At 50.8% G+C, this 7,570-nt stretch overlaps 1 protein-coding gene across 1 annotated transcript in view; it reads left to right on the top strand.

The window, feature by feature from the left end:
• Nucleotides 1-7,570, top strand: part of LOC149372527 (uncharacterized) — a 95,027-nt gene that overhangs the window by 42,121 nt on the left and 45,336 nt on the right. The window lies entirely within an intron of this gene.

The following is a 7,570-nucleotide window of genomic DNA, read 5'->3' as shown; positions in this document are numbered from 1 at the left end:
CGGGGGGGGGGGGGGGGGGGGGGGGCTAGGCGCGGTAACCAAAGTAGAAACGCAGGGGTATGCATATACGTAAGGCAACCCTTGGAAGCAACCGTAGTGACACCCCCAGTGCCTACCGAAGATGGGGAAGCAGTGTGTGTTGAAGTGAATGCTTTGGACTTAGCTGTTGCTGGTGTCTACATATCACCGCAAACAGGAGACGATGCGGTACTCAAAACCCTCGAAAACGGCCTGCCGAAGCGCACCGATAAAATAATGCTCATATGCACTGGTGATTTCAACAAGGACCCAAGAAGAGACCCCAAATTCATCGAGGCCTTGGACGAAAAATACTACCTCCAGCTATGCCCTCAGCAGCCAAGATCAACTACTCAATGGGGGAGCAGCTTGGACTTGGTCGCCTACAGAAACGCAGACCGGTATTCAATAAGAGAGGTACAAGTGAAGAGTCACTTCTTCACGGACCACCGAAGTGTGTTTATTGGCTTGAATAAAAGCGATTAACCACTGTAACAATGTGTCTTCTTGCGGGACTAGTGTGTACCTTGGATTTACCAGGACACTTACCATGAGTGCCAAGCATGTCGTTGTAGCCAGCGCAGGAACAGCAGTTCTACAGTCTGCATTAACATCACCAGCAACCAAGTATATCCTCACAGCCGCAGCGATCATAGTTTCACTACTAGTTGTACATAGAATAGCCAAGTGATCACCACAGCAGCACCAAGGTATACAACAGTTTCACACAAGCACCACAACAGCACGACTATCATGTGAGCGAGGGCGTCGCCATGGGTATTGCTTTCGCGATTTCCCGGCTTAACCATGTTGAGCCACAGCCATTTTTATGCGTAGCATATTGCAATCACTTAGTTCAGCCCTTGGGCGCGGCCGGGCAGCCACCAAACCACATGACGTGACGTCATGACAGCCGGAGATAAAACGGTAGGTAAAGATGATGGCGATTCTTGGTGAAAATTGCAAACACGATAAAAATAAAAAAAAGAAAAAAAACAAAAAGAAAAAAAAAAGGCTGAGCATGGTGGTGGTTGCCACCGCCCCGTTTCAAAGGGGGCGCTATGACGGTGCCAGCACCGATTGAGTTGTGCCCATCACGCGAGCAGCAAGAATATCTGTAGAGAATGATTGAATATCGCGCATGAGGTCAGCAGGGGTGAAGTGGCCGCCGACGTTATGGATGACGCCGATGCATGAGATGGGAGGATTGGGGCATATGTTTTGATGCTGATGGACTTACCATGAACCTGAAGATGCGTGATAGAAAGTAGGAGGTGGGCGGTGAGAGGGAAATAAGTTTTCAGAAACACAAGGCTTTGGGCTGGCTTGGCCTGAAGGGTGATCTCTGCACTGGTCTTGGAGGATAGTTGTGCAGCGGAGATGATTGCGGCGAGCAAGTCGTAGAGATGCAGCTTGGCTGCATCCACGTAGAGCGTGTCCGGGCGGCTTTCTCATTTCTCACGCTAATGTACTCACAGATTCACAAAACTCCTGCAGAAATGTAAACAAAGGATTAATTCATCAATCAGGTCTAACACTCTTAGCCAAACATACTCCTAATCGAGCCTCAATCATAAGTTATCCAGGCCACACGGAACACTCGGGAGGGAAAGATGCCGCCCACCGGCACGCCCGGGGCCGAATCCACGAAAGAGTTCGCTTTGGAACGCGTTCGCTTTCTCTCTTGCCACCTCGCTCCATTGGTCGTGTGACGTCACCGCTGGCGGTGACGTCACTTCAGGGAGGCGGGAACACGGATTTTGTTGACGTCACGAGACATGTCAATCAAGTGAAAGGGAACGCGTTCGGTCGCTGTGTGCGGAACTCTGAAAGTGGCGTTCGCTTCAGCGCGAGGAGAGACATGTCGGTACCTCCCGCCGCCCCGCTGTTGTTCGCGGTGCTCAGCGAATGTGATCGGCGGCCCCGGCGGTCGCGCGTGCATGACAATCCTTTCGACATGCCTGACGATGCTTTCCGAAGGCACTTCAGGCTGCCGAAGCTACTTGTACGCCAGCTATGCGAAGAGCTCAAACCCCACCTTGGACCAACGAGGAAAAGTGCGCTCACAACAGAGCGCAAAGTACTCTGCGCCCTACGGTTCTTCGCTACCGGGGGCTTCCAGGCGGCAGTCGGCAGCGAGGCAACTATACGGCTCCCGCAGTCGTCTGTGAGCCGTACGATTTTGGCCGTCGCTCAGGCGATCGTGCGTGTCGGCACGGAGAAAAACTGGGTGTTGTTTCCTTCGACTCCCGAGGAGAAGTCCCGCGCCAAGGCAGAGTTTTTGGAGCGTGGTCTCTTCCCCGGCGTCGTCGGGTGCGTCGAGCTCACACGAAGGCTTCACCATGTAGGTATGTTCCTCCATGAACTCAACGAGCACTTCACGCTGGCGCATCGAGACGTGCGGGCCCAGGCGACAACCTTTGTGCGTTGACATGACGACTAGTGAAAATGTCAAGCTGACAAGTGCTGACACGTGAAAAGTCTCCCGCGCAAGTTCAGAATGCCTATCGTCCCTCTCGTTGCTCTCGTGAACACAAAATAAAACAACACAGTTGAGAGCGCCCTCTCGGGAACGCAAAAGAAAACAAACCAATTAAGAAGCATTTAAACCGTCTCAAAATAAAATCTATGCTTATTTTATAGGCTCTGAGTAATAAATTTGCAGTATTGTAGCCAAACGCATTCACTTAGAGGTTAAAAACGCAAAGAAGTTAGCATATGGCACCTTAAAAATACAAGCAACCGAGATGGGACCGCCCAACAAAGCCGATTGGCTGTTGCCTGCCCCCTTGTCCTCCCACAGTGTTCCTCCCACCGTTCTCCCGCCGATGTCAACGTCAAAATGACGTCACGGCAAAGCGAACGCGTTCCAAAGCGAACTCTTTCGTGGATTCGGCCCGAGCTCTCTTGTACCGGGATTCCGCCCTAGTCGATGAGGCAAAGGAACACGTTACACAGCCCATAATCAGCTTCGTCGAACACTTACGTGCCTACAGACAAGCTAGACAGACATACTCTCCCCCCAACCCCCACCTTAAAAACTCTTGACAAGGCAGAAGAACAAACCCTTCGCCGACTACAAACAGACTCTCTCGTAACTCCACTTCAACTCCGCCAATGGTACCCCTCACTCTACAAACCAGAGTGCCCACACTGTGGAGAAATAGCGACAGCTTTTCACACGGTGTAGGCATGCCAATTCAATCCTGCCATAGACAGACTTCCGAATCCCAATATGGAGCAGTGGGAGGCCATTCTGCACAGCGAGGACCCCGACCACCTACGAGGACTGATTCGCAGGCCCCACACGGCGGCGCAGGCCAGTGGGCTGCCGAAATAGGTGGACCACCCAAGGCAATAGTAATTGGCATCGTTTAGATCAAGTTTTCAATCAATCAATCCCTCGAGGTCCTCGCCATTGCGCATGCCCTCCAGTCATTTGCCCTCCTTCCCTCTCTCCCAGAGTACACAGTCTATTCAGACTCACAAGCCAATATCTACCACATACAGAACCGCACCCTAACCCCTTCTCTCCAACATGACGTCGAACGAGCGGTCTCTGCACTGCAGACTTCCATCGTTTTCCTCCACTGGGTTCCTGGGCATTCAGAGATTTATGGCAATGAGCTGGCCCATCAGATCACCCGCGACACTCTTTTCCGGGCACCGTTAATCCCCTGCCCAAGCCCTCGGAGGACGGTCGGAGACTCACCATGCGCCGCACCATAAAAGAGGTCTACCTCGAGCTCCAACTCGAGCTGCGCTTCGGCAAACGCCTTTACCCTCCCCCTCATCCATTGTTCATTGTGCCGGAGGCTCGCCCTCTTCGGCACATTCAAACAAACGAATGCAGTTATCCGCCCGTACCGCCTTTTTCTCTATCGCTATCGATAGGACCCTTCCTGTCCCAACTGCCCCTGTATCTATGCGGACCTGGCCCACTGCTTCTTCTATTGTCCGGCTGCTCAGCAGACGGGTTACTCAGCCCCACCTTCTCTATCCATCACTACCTGACTCGACTGGCTTGGTGCTGCAGGGGACGAAGAACAGCGACGTCTGGACGCCCAGGGGGTCGACATGCTTGGCCTGTAAATAATGGCCGAATAAAAGTCTACTACTACTACTACTACTACTACTACTACTACTACTACTACTACTGCTACTACTACTACTACTACTACTAATACTGCTACTACTGATACCAATACTAATACTACTGCTGCTACAACTACTAACATAACATAAACAAAACATAACATAACGTAACATAACGTAACATAACATAAAATAACATAACACATAACACAACACACAGAAAAACACATAACACAGCACATAACTAACATAACATAACGCGACATAACATAAAATAACGCAACAGAACATAACATAACACATGACTCAATACATAATACAACACATAACTAACATAACATAAGACATAACACAATACATAGCAGAACACATAACAAAACTCATAATATAAGACATAACAAAACACAAAATATAACATTTCCCTGCTGGCGACTGGCGGCGTTACCCGAATACTTCAGAAAGTAAGCAAGACGCGGAAGCGAAAAGCTGCTCACCAGCTCCTACTTACAGCGTAGCTTATAACCGAAGCTTTCGTTGGCCCGATAAACGCAACACATGGCCAGAAGAGCACAGCCTCTACGTTGTCCCTGTCTCCTTCGCGCAGTTCTTTCTTCGCACCTAACCAACTAGCGCGGCAAGTTATACTGGAAGGCCGTGTAGCCGCTGACGCCCGCCACAATCTTCCCACACCACCTCTCAGAAATTTGAGAAACATAATTGGCGCCGACATTGGGGACGTGGTGCGCATTCCGTTCAAGCCAACGGTCATTCCCCGACAAGTCTGCGCAGGCCATCAGCCTCGCGTAATCGGAGCGGCGATAAAGAGCAGCGAGAAGCTGGAGGCGCGTCAACGTCGTTGAAAATGCAAACTGTGCAATACAAGAAATGGGGCGGAAGGAACTAATCCGGGAGAGGACTTGCTAAGAACAGCAACGCCGGCCAGAAAACGGCCGCACTCAGGTTTTTCCACGCGTCTTGCAGCGGTTTGTTCATTATTTTTTTTTTTTTCACTTCCAGACCATTTTTCACCCTCCAGTGCAGGTTAAATTCACTCCGTCGAGCGTCGTCTTTGTTTAGCTCGGCAGAGTCCTTTTCATCTAATTACATCAAAAGAAGTTCACTAAAAGTTCAGTGCTAGGTAGCGACGAAGGATGGGGAGGGGGGTGGAACGGGGCAATGAATACGTCGCCTCACGTCCTTCAAGATGAAGCTAATGTTCTGGAAGTAAATTGTTTTGCCCTCGAACGACGCTGGGAGACGAGAAAGCGACGAAGGTCAACTGTAAAGCGGGCTCGGGCGATCTCGGCTCCACGGTGGTTCTTTACAGCCAATCGCCGGAACTTCGCATCGCGAGTGCTCGCTTGATATATATGGCCAGGCCAGTCGTATTCACGCAGCTTTTGCTCAGTCTCGAGGGATTCTGGGAGATGAAGGTGGGGGAGGAGGGAGGGGGTGCTGCTTGCAGCGAATGACCGGCGCGTCCGACGCCTACGCCAGCGTGCAGATTTCATTGCCGTCTAGAAACGCTGCTGCTATACACTGTAAACATAAATTAGCCCAAATAGGAGTATAAATGGTTACCGTCAAACTCCTTATCGAAAACTGTGCGACCGGCTGTAAGTATTAAAAATGAGGAAGTCTGCCTTTTTTACTGCCGTTACGAAATCAAGGAGTAAAATGAAACATTCGCACGATTTCACTTCTTTTCCAAACAAGAGTAAGTCGGCTTCAATACTTCTTCAAGCCCTTTAGATACTCCTTAGTGTCTGCCCGCCGCCTACACTGTAAACGGAAATGATCCCAAACAGAGATATAAATGGCTCCTGTCCGCTTTTAAACTCCTTATCGAAAATTGTGCGACTGGCTGTAAGTAGTAAAAATGAGGAAATCCACCTTTTTTACTTCACTACAAGCAGAAAAACACCCGGATAGGAGTAAATGGCTCGTCGCGTAGCGCACTCCCGAGAAGGTGGTTAGATCCTCCTCGCAATAGGGGCGCGTCGTCTAATCCTCTATTTGAAGCGGTATTTTCGGAGTGCTGGAAGGAATTGAGTGTTACCGCTCTCTAGACAAGAGTTTATTTTGGAGTAAATTTCCGCTCACAGAAGAGTTAGCATCAGTTGAGTTTGCGGGCCGCCGGGCAGCGGGCCATCCCCATATCCCCCCCCGGGCGCCGCCGACTTGGTCCTTATCTTAAGATGTTTTAGGCGGCGTAGCTTTTAAGCAGACAGAGGAAACGCTGGGGTCAAAGGGCTGCCGCCCCAAAAGGTAAAAGCAGCAATGGCAGCGAGGGGTGCCGGAAGGGGATCCGTTCCGCGGACAGTGCGTACGAGTCGCGTACCCCGGCTATTGTCGGGGTTAAGTTCAATGACCCTTCGACCGCGGCGTCGAACAGTGCGAAAGAAAACTTCAGGGACACTTGAGGGGGAAGCTTGCGTGGGAGGCAGCTGAGTGTAATTACGAATGGTCGTGAGGCCGGATGGAAGTGGTCATTCGGGTAACGAGTTGTGATTACTCTGCCTCTGGCCAGAGGGCTCAGATGCACCCTATAGTGTTTGGAGCCACAGCTGATGGAAGTGGTCATTCGGGTAACGAGTTGTGATTACTCTGCCTCTGGCCAGAGGGCTCAGATGCACCCTGTAGTGTTTGGAGCCACAGCTGATGGAAGTGGTGCTTGCGTGCTTTTGTGGTATTGTCAAAGTGTTTCACTGTGTGTGGAAAAGCGCAAAAGCGCTATCGGCTTCTTCAAAGGCATGCGGCCCTCGCGAGCAAACAAGCTCGTGGGTACCGGTGTGTCTCTGATTGGTTGTAAGAAGCCCGTCTCTCATTGGTCACTAAGTTGGTGCCCAGAATGCTGGGGAAACTTATTTAAGGAGGCGTTTTGGCGCCAAAGGGGGAGACTTGGGCAGGGACTCTTGGTGGAGAGTCGGAATCGCGAGACGGACAGGGTCTAGCTTTGCGCTGGCCACGTTCCGGAGGACGAGGAGCCGCTACGTGTAGCGCGAGTTCAGTCGGCCAGGCAGGACAGGGTTTCGTAGGGGCGAGCTCTGGCCTGGCGCTCCCGATCGTCCTGAATGCTAGCGACCACCCTGGTCGATGTGTATATGTGTAAATAGTTGTAAATAAACCCAGCTTGTACATTTCCGCAAAGAAGTTCGTCTACGTCTCATCTCCCTCCTGCAACGTGTCGCGCCCAAACGGACCCCCATCTCCACCACCACAAAAGAGGAAGACCTGAACCCGAGTCTAACTGCATCGCAATAGAAGTATTATTTACTCCTTTGCAGCTGACTTTATAGTACATTTCCGGAGTATATGCCTGTTATTTTTCAGCAGTTTTTACTGGATATTTTTGGAGCAATTTTCCTTTCTATAAGGTAGCATTTATGATGCCCAGACGAGTATATTTCACTTGAATAGGAAGCCCATTTTAAAGGCAGTATTCCTATGCAAGCCT

This window comes from Amblyomma mixtum, chromosome 1 (assembly GCF_055824585.1).
Source record: "Amblyomma mixtum isolate Tamu chromosome 1, ASM5582458v1, whole genome shotgun sequence".
Lineage (NCBI taxonomy): Eukaryota > Metazoa > Arthropoda > Arachnida > Ixodida > Ixodidae > Amblyomma > Amblyomma mixtum.
This window is presented reverse-complemented; position numbering and strand designations above follow the sequence as displayed.